The sequence below is a fragment of the Protopterus annectens genome, chromosome 1.part0, assembly GCF_019279795.1.
Source record: "Protopterus annectens isolate FY-2018-M chromosome 1.part0, PAN1.0, whole genome shotgun sequence".
NCBI classification, from domain to species: Eukaryota; Metazoa; Chordata; order Ceratodontiformes; family Protopteridae; genus Protopterus; species Protopterus annectens.
In genome coordinates, this window is record NC_056725.1 from 1209543679 (window position 1) to 1209561286 (window position 17608).

A 17608-nucleotide genomic window follows, 5' to 3' on the forward strand; every position below is an offset into this window, starting at 1 on the left:
GCAAATACTTTGGCAGAAAAATGAAGGAAGGAGTTGTCTAACTGAAAATAGTGCTATAACCTAAAACTTGCATCCTGATCTCACTCAGATGGATCAAGGAAGTTCAGGAGTGTGTTCCATATCTGGTACGATACAGTTAAGTGAGAGGTGTGAGATTTAAATCTAGGTCACCCAGCCTGCAGTTCAGTGTTCTGTTTCACACTTCTGAGATGTCTCTGTGTGGCACTTGAAGGTGACACTACAGAAACATACTTCAGTGTTAGTTATTTAAAAGATTTTATCCAAAGTAGATCTTAGAGATTAAGCCCCTGAAGCTCCTGTGATTGTAATTGCCTGGTGACTAGTCAGAATACTAAACGTTGCACTGAAGTAGCCCTAACCTTTGGAAATGAACTGCCCTCTCAGCATACTACACTGTAGTCATGCAAATATTATTGGACAGATGGCGACAATGCGGTGAATGCAACATTGAAATATACTCAGATGAGGAGATGGCACCGATTGCAGCCAGAGGACTTGGACAGTAACATTGATGTATACTGTCCTGGAACTCAATTAATAGGTAGACAGACCTTAATTTGATACTTCACTTGATAAGGTAGTGAGCACATAATTTAAAGTTTGTTAGGGACTTTGTGCTATGTGTCTTCACTGCTTAACATGTCAGAATGCATTGTTTATCACAAAAATGTATTATCAAAGAGTAACTAAGTGGTTCATTCTGCCCAGGGGAACTACACTGTATGACATCCTTTAAGTAAATTGGTTGAATTCTTAACCTCATCAAACAATGTTATACAACAAACTGCATGACTACAAGGAATGTTCTGAACTGTACATTTGCTCCATTTATTTTTCAGTGTATCCCTTTTGAGAATTATACATAAAAAAACATTTTTTCAGGGTAATACCATAAACTGATAAATAATAAAGTGCTGAATAATGTGACACAAACTACTATGGGAGAAGTACTGTGGTGGTTTATGACAGCTCAAACAGACATTATCATATGTGGATTTTGTTAGGTTTAAGTCAAAACTACAGTAAAAGGCAGATGTAATACCTTCAGCAGTATAAAAGCTGTGGCCCATTTGCATATGTGCTCCATGGTGACAGGCTTGCTGTGAAAATAACAAGTTGATGACATTTTTACCACAGTCCTATTCCACTGGGCATTACTGCCTGAAGAGACCACTGGGGAAAGATCAAACATAGCAAAAAAGCTTAACAACCCCCAAAGGTCCTTTATCTGGCAGCTAATGTTAGATGAATATGGGGCTTTGTATGATTATAAATCACAGCATTCAGTGAAAAGACCATGTGGGAATAAGTTAATATCACTGCACAGACACGTTTGACAAAACAGATGAGAAGCTTAATAAAAGGCAGAGATTGGTTGGCTGGCTTAGTAAAGTTTTAAATGCATAGTACTGTTACTCTTTGAAACTGGTTGTGTCTCTTTTGGCACATCTCTGGGTAAAAATGTTTCCTCTATAGACTGCTGTAGCTGTCTTCCAAATACACATTCCACATAGGAGGAGTACTGCAATTTGAATAGGCATAATGAAGAGTGACGGCAAAGGTGCACACTCATTCTTTTCAGCCACCTGTCAAAAGTTGCAAGTGAGCAGACTGTGTAATTAAAGAGACAGGTGATTGCTGGTAAGGTGAAGTCATGCTTACTTTGATCACTCCCTGTACTTTATTAACAAAAACAATTTACTGTATAAACATGACTACAGATTCATTATATGCCTATTTATTCTAATATAACTCAGATATACAGGTGCCCTGACAGCTTTTTTGTCTAAATTCCTAGTTTTTGCCCCTTCACCACCAAAAGTTGGTTCGTTATTCTTACTCACTTTCTCATCATTTTATTGCTTAGCAGGCAAAATACCACAATAAAATTATTAACCTGCAAAGTAAAGTCCAGGTTTTGAAGCCTACTGCTCCTACTAGTACACTTTCTCCAAAGTCACAACTTTTTTCAGCTCAATATTTATCATGACTGTTGCATTGTCTCATGTATTGAAATGAAACATGGAGGCACGGGATATTGTACATAAACACATCAGGAGCTGTAACTAGAACATATACTTCAAACTTCATATGCTTTCTAACTGACTCATTACTTCAAACACGTGCATCTCCATTCAAGCTAGCACTCACTGAATGACTATATAAAATGGCACTGATCTCGCATGTGCTAAGTAACTTATATGCACGTGCTCTCAGACTACAGTGGCTGAATAGGTACAATATACACACTGATCTACACCTCCCTTCTTTAATTTTGTTTGGTATGCAAATAGAAGAACAAAGACATTTTCAGAGCCAGACAATATATCAACATTTAACAAACAAAACTGAGTTCAAGTCCAAGTCGCTGTGTATTTTGGATTTGGTCTGGAAACTCTACTTGATCTGGTAACACAAAATCTTTGACTGGATTTAATAACAGGGACAGTAGCTGGGGATTCTTTCACAACTGGAACATCAGGGATTACATAAAAATTATTTGAAGGAAGCACACTGTCATTTTGAATTCGAACAGTGGTGACAAAAAAATTCTGACTTCCATGACTTCAAAGTCTGCTGTTTCATCTTCACACTGCTCTGTTGTTTACCTGGGTGCATGTGTCAAAACATTAGCAAGGTACAAGTATTTGCCCTTTTTATAAACAATATTAAAATTGTACTTTTGCAATTTTAACATTATGCATTGCAAGTGTGCTGTGGCTGTATATCCTGGCTTTTTCACATTGTCACTAGTAGCTGGTGATCAGTCTCTAGTTGGATAGGTCTGCCATAAATATAATCAATGAACTTTGAACATGTGAACACTACTACTGCCAGAAGTTCTTTCTCTATTTGTGCATAACGCATCTCTGTTTAAGTTAAAGTTCTTGGTGTGGAGGCTACTGGTATGCCTTCTTGAAGACATGCTGTGCCAAGGCCCTACTTTGAAGCATCACAAGAAAGAGTTACTGGTTTGTGAACATCTTAATACCTCAAAGTGGGTGGGCTGGCAATTTTCTTCTTCAGGATATCAAATGCTCTTTGGTGTTTTTCAAACCAGGACCACTGTACATTTTTGTGTGTCAGCTCATGTAATGGTGCAGAAAGCTCACTCAGACCTGGGATGAACTTTCCTAAATAGTTGACCATACCTAGAAAATGTTGTAAAAATGTGACATTCTCTGGAACTGTTATCTCAAGAATTGCTGCTTGCTTAGATGGATCTGGTTGCAAGCCAGAACTGGTAAACAAATGTCCCACGTAAATAACTTCTTTCAGTTTGAATTTACATTTATGAGGATTCAGTTTAAGATTTACTTCACGTGCATGGTCTAGAGCTTTCCTGAGGTTTCTATCATGTTTGTCTTCACCATTACCTCTGACAATAATGTTGTCTACTATAATATTTATTTATTATTTTTATTTTACATTTGTTTACCGGGATAGTCCGACTGGATACATGTCCATTTTCAGCAGAGGCCTGGGGAGAAAAGCTCCACAAAGACAAACTTACATAGATTACACAGAAGTTAGCAAACAATTATAAAAACAAAGTGATTATATACAATGGGTTAGTAGTGTTCCCTAGTAGGGACTCACAATTGTCATAGACAGACAATTAAAAGTAAGAGACATCAGAATGGAAGCAGAGCTTGGTGATGTAGTTACAAGTTATGATAATTGCAGAATATGCTTTTAGTTTATAACTTAATCAGGGTTGGTACATGGGCATAGCCAATTCACTTTGAGATACTGTTTGAGGTTTTTTTTGAAGAGACTTTTGGGGGATTGTAGGGTTATATAGTTTGGCAATGAATTCCAGGTTTTGCCAATGAAGTTGGCAAACAGGGATTCACCAGCAGAGTTATTAGCTTTGTGGGTTTGGACCAGTAGTTTATCGGCTGACCGTAGGGATCTTAGATTGCTATATGGCTTAATAATATTTTTAAGTGAGGGGGTATCCTCAGGGTGGTACAAAATGTTGTGCGCTATTAAGAGTTGATTGAATTGAATTAAGCTGGGCAGTTCTAGCCACTCTAGTTGTTTAAGGTTCTGGCAGCAGTGGGTTCTATAGGTGGAGCCAGTGGCAAATCTGGCAATATGATTGTAGCTATGGGACAGCTTACCTAGTTCGGATTTGATGAGGTTTGAGAGTACAGGTGAGGCATATAAGAGAGTAGAGAGTAGGTGTGATCGGGCGATTGCAGTCTTAGCCAGTGGGGTTAAAAATGTCTTGTTTCTATACAGTGATCCAAGCTTCTTATTGATGGTCTGTATGGTTTTGTTGACCTGTAGGTCAAATTTGAGATTATTGTCTATGATAACCCCTAGCAGTTTGGTGTGATTATCTGGGGAAATAGTGGTACCATTGTTAGATGTGACAGAGAATGAAAGTGTGGTGGATCTACTAGTTGGAGAGAAGAGTAGAAGTTTAGTTTTATTGAGGTAGGCGTTGATTATTGAGCCAGTTCTCAATAGTGTTAAATGTATTTTGGGTTAAGATTTGCAAGCCAGATGGGGAGGTGGCTGAACAGATGAGAGTGGAATCATCTACGTATTGGATGCAGGTGGCTTTAGGGATAGCAGTGTGGAGGTTATTGATAAAAATAGAGAAGAGTAGTGGACCTAGTATGGACCCTTGAGGGACATCAAGTGTGAGAGGTAACTGGCTGGAGAGTTTCCCCTGCCATAGTACTGCTTGCTGTCTACCAGTCAGGTAGGACTGGAACCACTGGATAGCAGGCTTGTTGAGGGAAATAGATTTTAGTGAAAGAATGAGAAGTTCATGGCTGACCATGTCAAAGGCTTTTGATAGATCAAGAAAGAGAGCAGAGGTTAGCCTATTGTCATTCCTATTTTGGTTTATGGCAGTAGTAAAGGAGAGGAGGGCTGAGGTGGTGCTGTGGTATGGCCTGAAACCATGCTGGGAGTCGGATAGTAAGTTATTCTGTGAAACGTATTGCATTATTTGCTTGTGTACACATTTCTCCATTATTTTGGCTAGTGGGGAAAGAATGGCAATGTGTCTATATTTGGATATGTCCGAGGAGCTACCACCTTTATGGAGTGGGATGATGTGAGATATTTTCCAGATGGTGGGGATAGCATTTTCGGATAAGGTTCTGTTGATGAGGATAGATATGGGATATGCAATGGCATCTGCAGCTATTTGCAGGTACTCTGCAGGGAGGAGGTCAGCAGCGATGGTGGTAGGTTTTAGATTTTTTAGAAGTGTTTTGATAAAACTAGTGAATATTGATTGGAAGCCAAATTACGGATGATTATTAGGTAGATTATGCATGTGGTTTAAGTTAGAGGGGGTTAGTTGATTTGCTAGTAATTGGATTGTTTCAGTGAAAAAGTTATTAAAGGCGCTAGCTATTGTCTCTGGGGAACTAATGGGTGTAGTTAGCCGGGGTTGGGGTGGTGGAGTGACCTGGACAAAGTAGTTGATTTAAGCCTGCCCAGAACGTTTGAGGGTTGTTGTGGTGTTTTTGTAGAAGATTTTGGTAGAAGCTTTTTTTATCCAGTAAAATAGATTTTTTGTATCATTCCTGAGTTGACGATATTTTAGATGGTCAAGTGGGGCTTTAGTTGTTTTCCAGCTGGCCCAGGCTCTGTTTCTAGTTTTGATTTTAGCTTTGGTATCTTTTGTGAGCCATGGTGCTGTATTTAATCTAGTTTTTATTGTACGTGCTGGAGCAAGGGAATCAAGGATACTTAGGAATTTAGTGTTAAAGTGATCTATGGCCTCCTCTAATGTCAGATTTTTTAGTTTTGAACAAGTCAACTGCTTTTAATTCATTTTGGAATATAGCAGCATCAAAGTTTTTCCTGTCTCTAAATGTTTTATATTTGAGCTGGTGAGGATTTCCTGCCTTATGTTTTATGATATAGGTTAGACAATGGTCGCTGAGGTCATCAGGGAGAGTACCAGCTGTGTACAGCTGGGGTTGGTTATTAACTAGGATCCAGTCTAGAATACTTTCCTTGTTGGTTGGTTTGTTTATCCTAGTGGGAGAGGTTATGGTCTGTTTAAACCTAGATAAGTTTATATGAGTGTGGGGGGGGGGGGTCGGAGGACCAGGGGTGCCAATCAGTGTTAAAATCACCAAGAACTATGGTTTCTTGGGGATAGGTAGTGGATAACCAGTAAAGGAGATCTTCTAGGGTATTTAGGCTGTTGCCTGGTGGAATGTATGCACAGACGATGTTCAAGTGTTTGTTTTGGTTAATCTGTAGCTTGGTTATGAGGAGTTCCGCGTTATTAAATTGGGGAGGTTGAATGGTGTCTCTATTCATGGTTGGAGTATTTTTGTAAAGAATGGCTATCCCACCTCCTTTCCTTGTAGCATGGTATAACCGGTGAATATTGTATCCTGGAGGCAGTATCTCATTGTCAGTACTACTAGGTTTTAGCCAGGTTTCCGAAAGACACATAATGTCTGGGGAGTGGGTTGCTAGGAGGGTGTGTAGGTTGGGAATCTTATTGTTAATACTTCTAATATTTAGGTGAAATGCTAGGAGGGAACTAGTGGGAGTATTCATGGGTAGCTTGACTGTGGAGGTTGTGGTAGGGGAGTGGAGGTTATTGGGTGTGGGTGGGCCAGGGTTGGAATGAATGTCTCCATGTGTTATAAGGTTATAGTGACAGGATATTCTGAGCTTTAGGAGTTTGTTTATAAGCTTTATATAGTCTTTGTCTTTAGGATTATGTTTTGTGGCTGTACAGGGGTGGTATTTTATAGGGGGTGGTATATTCGGTGTGCAGAGGAAGGTAAAGTGTTTGGTGTTGTGTGTGAAGTCGTGGTTGTCTGTTTGACCATTTGAGTAGTGAATACCATGGTCAAGTGTTTGTTCATAGGCAGTGAGATGGTAAAATAGAAACAGTATAGGCATTTGGGTAATTAGTGTTTTTTTGCTTGTTTGCATTTTGATAGGGGGCGAGCCAAATTTGATGGCTGACTGTGCTAACAGGGTGTGGAAGAATGAGAGAGAAGAAAATGGGTTAAGGGGGCAAGGTTGCTCAATGATCTGTGAGGTGCTGATTGGTACTTAGCAGGAGGGGAGTGGCAAAGTCTGGTTTAAATTTAGCACTAGTGGGGGTGGGTGAGATTTGGGGGCAGGGAGGGGAGCAGAGCGGAGTGAGGCTAACACTGACTCTGAGAGTTACCTTGGGCTTTTGGTTTGGTTTGTATGATTGCCTGTAAGCAGTGTTGTTGGCTGTACTTTAATTTGTTTTATTCTTTTTTAATTTTACATCAATTTTCAGGCTAATTTTAATTGGATCCTAAGGGTAAACTAGCAAATGTAGTCAATAAGAAGGGAGCAAAATTACTTTACCAAATTAAAAAGTAAATGCTTGGGATTGGAACACTGTGTGAGTGTAAGGCTGATTCAAAGTAGTATAGCCCAATCTAGTGGCAATTGGCTAGATCCCTTCACTGTTGTTGTGCATACACCATTAAGCCTCAACAGTTTACAAAAACTAAATTGTAGTTCACCTATTACAATTGAAAAGCTGGAGGGAGTCAGGTTCCTGCTTCCCAGAGGTTTTACTTAGTTAAGATAGCCAGGTTTAGTGGAGAAGGTAGAAATTGCTTTATGCAGTGAATCCCAGGTGGGGTGGGGGTCACTCAGGAAAGAAACCCGTGCAAACTGAAAAATAGAGGTAAATAAGGCAGAATTAGTGCAAAGGTTACAAGAATGTGAAGTGGAGAGCATGCAAGGAATAGAGCTGGAGAGTAAAATTAATTATATTGCATACATTATAATTAAAATGGATTATAGTGCATACAGTATCAGCTCTGTAAAACCACAGACTAACAGCAGTAACATACAGCCTCTAAGTCCAGTGATAACAGCTGTATACTTCAGTGAATACACACAGGATATAATGCACAAAGCAAAGTATGGCTGTTTTAGGACAATGATTCTAGAGCTATGTTATTCAGTATGAACTAACAGTAACATGAACTGCATTCACTTAGCCTTCTATAAAAGCAATTATAAAGTCCAGCCTGTAAGTCTTCTAAGTACAGTAGCATGCCATAGGAATGCTTACAAATGTAATCAGAACATGAATGACCTCTGCAAAACAGTTAGCAGGATGCCTGTCAGATATTCAACAATTAAAGCCTGACCTCTACATGGATAACCAGGAATAGTAATAGTACATGGATAACCAGGAATAGTAATAGTACATGGATAACCAGGAATAGCAATAGTACATGGATAACCAGGAATAGTAATAGTACATGGATAACCAGGAATAGTAATAGTACATGGATAACCAGGAAAAATTTGCTCCATCACACGTTGAATGGCTTCACTGGCAGAAATGATTCCAAATGGCATCTCAAAAACCTGTATCTACCAAATGGTGTACTTAATGTGGTTAACAATGAAGATTTGCAATCCAGCGAACTTTGCCAAAAAAAAAACCTCTTTGCATCTAAGACTGAGGAAAACAGTGGAATTTGGCGTGAGAGCATAGCCGGCCTTAGGCATAAGCCAACTAGGCGGCCACCTAGGGCACCGGTCTAGCAGGGGCGCTTTTCTAGTATTTATTTGATGTAGTTAGACCAGGATGGGGGCACCAGGTAGTGTGGTGGGGGCGCCGTGGAGCCCTTTTGCTTAGGGCACCAGTTGACCTAAGGCCACTACTGCATGAGAGTGGCTACCTCTTCTACTGTATGCATCGGATGAAGAGGACACAACTGCTTTGTTTAAATCTCTTGGATAAATACATATTTGAATATCATCTGAGCTTTTCTTATTAGCTATGACCATGGAGGAAACCCATTCAGTCAGTTCTTCTACTAGAGTAGAGATTCCTAAATTCACCATTTTGTCTAGTTCTGCTTTGACTTTACTCTGCATTGCTACTGGGATCTTCCATGCTGATCTGACAACTGAACTTCAATGGTTTAACTTCATGGGACATGTGACTGGAAGTTTAACAAGCTCAACTTTGAAAATATCAGCATAGTCACTAATAATACTCCATGTAAAACTATTGTTGTTATTCAGACTTATATGGTGGACCTCTTTATTAAATGAAATCAGTCCCATTCTCAGACTGTCTTTGAGACCTAACAGTGACTGCAGGTGTCTTTTAACTATGTAAAACTGCAAGGCATAGGTGTTTCCAGCAGATTGGCATGAAAAAAACGACTGCACTATCAGTCTGAATCTCTTCACTGCCATAAGAAACTAATTTTGTACACTTTGCTGAATCAAGTTTCTCATCAGTTTTTATTTTAGCAAACACTTGTGCTGATATAACATTGCACTAGGATCTAGTGTATACTTTAAGCTCTACAGGTTTCCCATTAAATTGCACAGTACAAAATACTTTGATCTTTACTGACAACTGATAATCTATTGTATTAACTGTTTCATCGATCACTGAGACACCAACAACATAAAAAGTTTGCTCACAGTTCTCAGTGATTGCTACAGTCTCTACCTGATCTACTTGCTTCTTCGGATACTCTCTTTTAACATAAATCTGTGACACGTCAGTCTTGCAAAGCCTTTTGAAATGATTCCACTTTTTACATTTGTGACATTGCTGACCAAAAGCTAAACACTTTTCCCATTTAGGTTCATGACTGCCTCTACAATTGTGACATTTAACAATGAGGTTGGGTGTGGCACTACCTCTTGGTTTATATTTCTTTTTCATCTTAACTTTCTGCTGTATACTATCAACATTCACACTAGCGGATACTGCAAAGATGCCTTTCTCATTCATAAGCATATTCATATGCTTTTCTGTAAGCTCATGTATTTGACAAATCTCAGTTGCTTCGCTCAATGTTAATTCACTATCTTGAAGCAAAATCTTTCTCACTGCATCATTAACACCACATGCAAGACTTTTTTTATCAACTCATCTTGTAGATCACCAGATATACATTTTTTGCTTTATTTCTTAAGTCGGTAATACATGCTGCAATAGTTTCACCAGGCTTTTGATTTCTTTCGTAAAATTTGTGCCTTTCCATTGTAATATTCATTTGAGGGTTACATATTTCTCTAAGTTTACATTTTAAGCACTCAGAGTCTTCCCGTGTTTCAGCCTGTATCACAATAGAGCGGTTCTCCACCTCCCCTGCATACATGGCAGGTGAATACACAAATGAACGTTCTCACTCAATGCCCTCTGAGCCAGCTAAATTGAGAAGTATAAATGCTCTTGTATGTGGGTCTTTATCAGAAAATGCAGCCTGTATGAAAATATCATATTCTTGCTCAAACACATCACCAGTTCTCTGTAATATTACTATCAAACATCAATGGTTCAGGTATGTGAAATCCCTCTATTATAACAACAAATGTCTTTTAAACTGAAGTATAGAATGGGTACTTGTAATTTTGTTTAAATGCACAACAATCTCTCTGAAATTGCTTTATTTTAACACTGCAAATGTCTCAAACACTCTGTACACTTGGAACAATCTCAGTTACTGTGAAAAAGTCATACACTGTAAAAAAAGTCTGACGTTTTAGCCTTTTTGTACATTTTAAAAACTTTGGAGATTATTTCAAACACTTTAATCATTATGTCACTATTTGGACATTTTTGATTTCCAAAGAATTCCTTTGCAAACTGTGAACAGCATCAGTTAAATAGTGGGGGAGCTGAGAAATAGCATTGCTATTTTATTAAAAATATCTGTATTTAGCTGAAGTATTTGTGTGCCCTGCTTGCTCTGAATATCTCTGACTGCATTTTATTTTGATTTGAAGCTCTTCATTTAAGGTTTGATCACTTCTGTTTTGTATCTTATTCTAGTATTACATTTGTTTTAAGTTTTCTGTTCTGTTGGAGATTTCCCTTGGATAGGGTCAGTTAAAAAAGTTACCAAAGAATTCCTTTGGAAACTGTGAATAGCATCAGTTAATTAGTGGGGGGAGCTGAGTAATAGCATTGCTGTTTTATTTACAAATATATGTATTTAGCTAAAGTATTTGTGTGCCCTGCTTGCTCTGAATATCTTTGACTTTCCCTCCCTCCCAGTTTTTGTATTCTTAAATTTGGTGGCTTTTGAGTTGTCCGCCCCTACTACAAATCTCATTTTGGACACTCCTCCCAGTCTCATCTCATCAGCTCATTCTACTAAGCAGAGATAGATCATCTGAGAAGCGCCACCCCCTTAGTTTCTCAACCTTGAATTATCTTGCTTCTTCCCTTTCCACTTAACCTTAAAAATTGCACTTTATTCATCTGCTTTTACTGTATTTGTGTTTCTTCCTACTTTATTACTTTGTTTTGCTTTTGCTGCTTGTTCTTAAAAGTATTCAATTGCACTTATTCTGCTGCATTTATTACTGCTTGTTAGTAGCCTGATTAAATTGTAACTGTTATTCTAAGGCTTTTGGTTTAAGCACTTGAGCTTCAGTCCAGTTGCTCTACATTAAATTGTGGTCTATACTCTTGTGACAAGAGAGGTAGCTTACATCCTTCTAAGCTGGGAATTGCTGGGTGAAGGGTTAGTGTGCCTGTTATCCTAAAAGTGTCATAGTTCTGGTTTAAGCACTTGGCCTTCAGTCCAGTTATTTTACATTAAGAACGTTTGTGGTCTGCACCCTTGTGGGAGGAGAGGATAGATTCTGCCCTTCTGAGCTGGGAATTGCTGTTTGAAGGCTTGTTGTGCCTGCTTATTTGAACTGTTTCTTTCTGACATTGGTGCACCTAGTTTGCTGCATCTTAGACTAGATTCACAACTGCTGAATCTTGCTCTGAAAGTATAACTTGAGCACTAAAACAGGCCATCTTTTTGGAGAGTGTTCCCCTGCACCCTAGTGGCAGAAGTGTGCAGTTAGAACTTGTCTGATTGAAGGTTGCTGGAACAGGGCTCAGTTTTGAGCTTTTTTGGTTTAATAGTTAATTTGCTTAAATCAGTTTGCTTGTTTGCTGCTGTTTATATTTAAGTGTGTATCTGTTTTCCTGTGCTAAATCTACCAAATATCTTTAGCACAGTCTGGTTACAGGTTTTGTGCGATTCCCGTGTTTCCTGCTATGCCATCTTGTGTGACCGGGGCCTGCCAGCACTTAGTGGGAGTAAGTGAACTGGTTGGAACTGGTCTGGCATAGGGTGTTTAGCTACGAGCTCAGGGACAAGGGCTGATTGGTCAATTCCAGTGTTTCTATTTTACTTTTGTTTTTGTGGTATTTAAACCCCATGTTTGCACAGGTTTGTGCTTGTTTTCACATTGTGCACCACTGCTGTGCTGTTTTAACCCATTGTAAGGTATCTCAGCTGCATTTTTCCCCTTACCAGCACTCCCGTGTAAATGAGACCCTCACGTGCAGCTATTGTATTGATTTTATCCTGCCCTACTCACACCTATAGGTCCTCTCCTCAGATAGTACCCACTCTACTATCCTTGACGTCTCTTCTACAGATTCTGACAACCATGGATGGACAATTTCCCGTGGTTACCCCTGCTAGTCTGGTTGATATGGGCATCCTGAGTCAGTATAGCAACTGCCTGATGTACATGGACAACCCTCTACTACTAGCACCTAGGAACACAACATGTGAGAGATGCAATTACATTAAGAACCTAGAATCCTTGCTGTCTCAGCCACAAGCCAGTACATCTGGCACTGAGAAGGTTATCTGCACAAACACTACAAACACCACACCTCTAACACCAACCACACTTGTACAACACACTCCTACATATGTGGATGTTCTCAACAAAAACATACAGTACCTAAACAAAAGAGACCTCCAAAGCAAACACATACATGCACATCGCAACAAACAGCATCAAGCATCACACATAGTACACACGCCCGTGTCTCACAAGGCCAGCCATAAACCCAACATACTAGTCATAGGAGACTCTATTGTGAGACGCATAGATGTGCCCCTCACCAGGCTAGATAATGAGAAAGTCACGGTAAGTTGCTTGTCAGGTGCTAGAATCCACCATATTACACATGCACTCAAGTCTCTTAACAACAGGTATTGTTATGACTCTGTCATAGTCCATGTTGGTGTGAATGACTTGAGATGTACCTCTCTGAACTATATGAGACATGACTGAGCTCCCTGAATATGAGTCCCAGGCAGGTATGTCCCTAGCCTTAAGCAGCATCCTACCATCACCCAGAATGATGCCTCAATACAAACAGAAAATGATTGATTTTAACAATTGGCTTAGTTTCTGGTGTCATTCCAAGGGGATCCTGTACCTGACAGCCTGAGAGGACATGATTGCCAGACCATGATGCTTTGCCAGAGATGGCCTTCATCTGTTTCCCCTGGATTTCAGGCTTCTGGCAAAGGCTCTTGCCCCCCCGCTAGGAGTCTTAGCATGAAACTGCACTCATTGCTAGCATTCCTTGCCCTGGAGGATGCTGACATTTGTGCAGTCACTGAAACCCGGTTCAAAGTTGTGGAGAGCACCCCCAGCCTTACCAGGTTACTCATCCTACCCTACTTTCAAACCCCAAATGGAGGGCTACAAAGCCAAAGGCTGTGGAGTTTCAATATTTATGAAAGACATACACACCTTCAGGCTGGTTAAATGGTATGACACACAGGAGACACTCCAAGTGTAGTTATGTCATGAGGTAAGTATATATATATATATATATATATATATATATATATATATATATATATATATATATATACATATATATTAATATTGTTAATGGCAAACAACCGGGCTGGCTAGTCCTCTAGTCTTCAGCTGTCCTTGATTTTGCAGTACATTCCTGATTTGGTCTAATACAGTTCCCTGTCCAGTGTCATACCTCTTAACTGTCCTGATTTTTGAAGAATGCCCAGATTTTTGCTTTATATTTTTGGTCTCCTCGACTCATGATTTGTGGTTTTATCATACCTCTCAACCTTGCAGTGCAAAAAATCTGGACAAAGCCTAAAATAACGGGGGAGAGGGGGACATAGGCCCCAACATAGGACTAGATTTTAAATTTTGCTCTTATAAACTTAGAAAGTTGTTAGAATAAAAGGTTTTATGTTAGCATGTATTTTCAAAGACTATGAAAAGTCTGAAACTCAAATGTCTGTCATTGTTTAATGATTTCAATCTTCAGCAATTTTTTAGAAAACCATAAATTTTATGAGGAACAGACAAAAATATGAGGCAAAAACCTGCACATTCTGTGAAAATCTGGACAGTTGAGAGATATGGTTTTTCTGGCAAATCATTGAGCACTGAAGTCATTTAATAATGACATTTCAGTTTCATACTTCAAATTGTTCAGAAAATGTATGTTAATGCAAGAAACAGTCATTCTAGCAACTTACTAAGATTACAAGAACAATGTCCCCCAATTATATTTGCCTTTGCCCAGATTTCTTGTGCTTAGAGGTTTAGAAGTGACCCTCATATTTTTTATTTCTTGGTAGACCACTGAAGATAACAATTAGTTAAAAATGCCAGATATTGAGGATGTGTTTCTTTTGCCTAAGAAAATGTTAACTGATGCAAAACCGGTTGTTCTGCTAACAACTGTACATGGATTTGAGTAACATAATGCTGGCCTGTCTGTGGGGAAATATGACTACTGGATGCTTTTTGCTCATTGTTCAAGCTTTGCAGGATTACTGTGATTTGTGTGAAGGAACTTGTAATATGTTAATGCTTTGCTACTGTTTCCATGGAACAATACTGAGATACAATGCATGGGTGCCTTGTTTAGCTATAACTTTTGGTTGAAGGTGGGAACTGTTTATAGAAAGTAACTGATTTTCTTGTTGTTTTCTCAGTTTAAAGAGACCTTATCTGGCTATGCAGGATTACTGTGCATTTGCAGGATTATTGTCATTTATATGAAGCAACATGGAATGCTTTAATGTTTGACCACTGTTTGTGTGGAAGTTCACAAAGCTGAAATAGGATATGTGGTTGTCATTTTTAGCACAATCAAATGAAATGCACACAGAAGTAACTAGTACTGCTGTGAAGGGTTGGAGCTACCTGTTCAAAGTAGCAAACCTCTTGTTCTTTGCCTAGTTTAAACAGTGATTGTTTGGCTTTCAGGACTATTATGCATCTGCGTGATGTAAGATGGACTACTTAACTGGAGATCTGAGATATGCACAGACAAAGTTGTGATAATTTGGGGCTATGTCTATTGGAAAATGATCAGCTGTCTGCTGTTTTCTCATTATTCTGGCTTTGCTGGACTAATGTGAAATGTGTGAAGCAACTTGGGAATACTCTAAATCTGGCAATTGTCTGTGTGGAACAAAGGCAAAGCATATTACATGGTCATTTTCTTCTATCAAAATCAGATGTCTGAATTGTACAGAGAGGTGGCTATAACTGTCTGATGGGGGTGATTAATGACTAGATTAAGTAACTTACCCTTGTGTGATTTGTTCAGTTTAAATAATCTTTTAAATAAGGTATAGGATGCATTGTATAGCATCAAGACCTTCAGAGCTTCTTGGGGCATGGTGGTCCCAAGGCTGTATAAGTAAATTTTGTCACAAGCTTAGTAGTGGCTTCTGTCCTGAACCCTACCTCGTCAAAAAACAACCCTTCTCAGAGGTGTGCGCAGGAGGTCATTGTAAGTTGTGTGGTGGGCTGGAGACAATGCTCTTATTTTTGTAATTTTCTTCCCAAACCTCAGAGATGTGCATAAGTTACTGTAGCTTGTGTTCAGCTGGGGACAGTGAGGTCATTATTGCTTTAGCTTTCCTCACAACCTTCAGAGGTGTGCACAAAGGGTCACTATAGCTTGTATAGGAGAAGTGTACTGTCTAGGCGTAACAAGTTGCCAACATTATTGTGATCATTGTTTTCACTTTCCTCACAATCAGATGTGTGTGGCCATCTTTTGTGGAAGTGTAAGGAGATATATCGTTTGACAGCAACAGGTTGAAATATGTTATTTTAAATTTATTTTTTCAATTTTGTCTCAGTCTGGCAGACAGGCCCACAGGTGGTGGCTGTCTTTTGGGGATATGGGTGAGAAGACATGCTTAGTTTATGTATGACAGCAGCAACTTGAAATATATAAGACTTGGGGGAGGTTACTGAGCTAGATAGTATACACAAATGTGATTTATGTATCCTCATAAAAATTTGTCTATTCGGTTTGCTGTGAATTGCTGTCAGTTCTTAACAATAAGCCTTGATTACAACTTATTTCTTCCATGAAATAATACGACTACTAATAGTAATACTGAATTTCATTCCTTATGATTTTTGATCAGGCGATCATTGGATTAAAATATTGGAAAAAAAGCTTGAAAATGCATCTCAGACTATCTAGAACCCTCATGCCCCCAGACCGTACTAAATTCAGTTATTTCCACCAAGTGTAGTCTTGGTCAAGTAAAGTCTGTTGAAAGTTATGCTGGCTTTGGCCTTATTGTACTCATAAAGGCTTAGAAAGTAAAAAGTCATGAGCATTCAGAAGCCATGTAGCTGAAACAGTGGAATGCCCTAAAGGGTTCATTTCATATATCATATGGGTCACCACTGTAGGAGGTTTAAGCTCCTACTCAGGCAGAGATTCTAGCCTGATTGGGTAGTTATTGCAGTTGTTTACTGATTGGTTTGTCTATATGACCCTTTTACCCTTTGGTTTAGAGGTAGATGATATACATACAAAAATATTGCGCACACACACACACACACACACACACACACACACATATATATATATATATATATATATATATATATATATATATATATATATATATATATATAAAATCTAATTAATTGGTTGAATTATATATTGAAGTATATATTTGTAGAAGGGCTGACTAGGTAGTGTAAAATGTCAAATGTTACATTTTTCATATAGGAATATAATTAAGTGATATAAGCTGCTTGCAGGCCTAGAAGGTTTAACATAGTTTGGCTGCTTATTGTGCAGGATGCAATACATGCTGCTTATTGTTGTGACTATGGCTTGGCATGTAACGTTCACTATGTGTGTAAAAGCTATACAGAGCTTTGTAGCTGCATATCTATAGGTGGTCAAGGAGAAATTCTAAGAGAGGTGCTTGAAAAATAAGACACTGAGCAATACAATGGCAGATGCTGTATTGAGTTGGTATCTATATCTATATCTATATCTCTCTATCTCTCTGTCTATCTATATTGTTGTTGTCTTTCGGCTTTTCCCGGTTAGGGGTCGCCACAGCAGAACTCCGGTCCGCTAATGATTGTTAGTAGATTTTGATGAACGCCGAGGTGCCAGCTCGACGTTCAACCTTCAACGAAGGCACGGCATGCCTATTTACGCATATCTTTCGAACACCCACTCAACCGTGGGGAGGACATGTAGACTCCACACAGAAGGCACTCCCCTATACATACATATATATTTACTGCTCAGTTGTTAATATGATCACAAAAAGTACACTAGGCTTATATGGGATGGAAAGCATTCACAGTAATGACATACCTTTTCTAACTTGGTTGTTCATCTACAAACCAGGTAACAAATATTAGTGATCCTATGGCAATCCTATATGACAGCAAACATACAGGCACAGAGATTCCTGGATTTTGTAAACACAAACTCCCTGAACCAGATTGTCAATACACCATCCAGGGGTGCAGCCATACT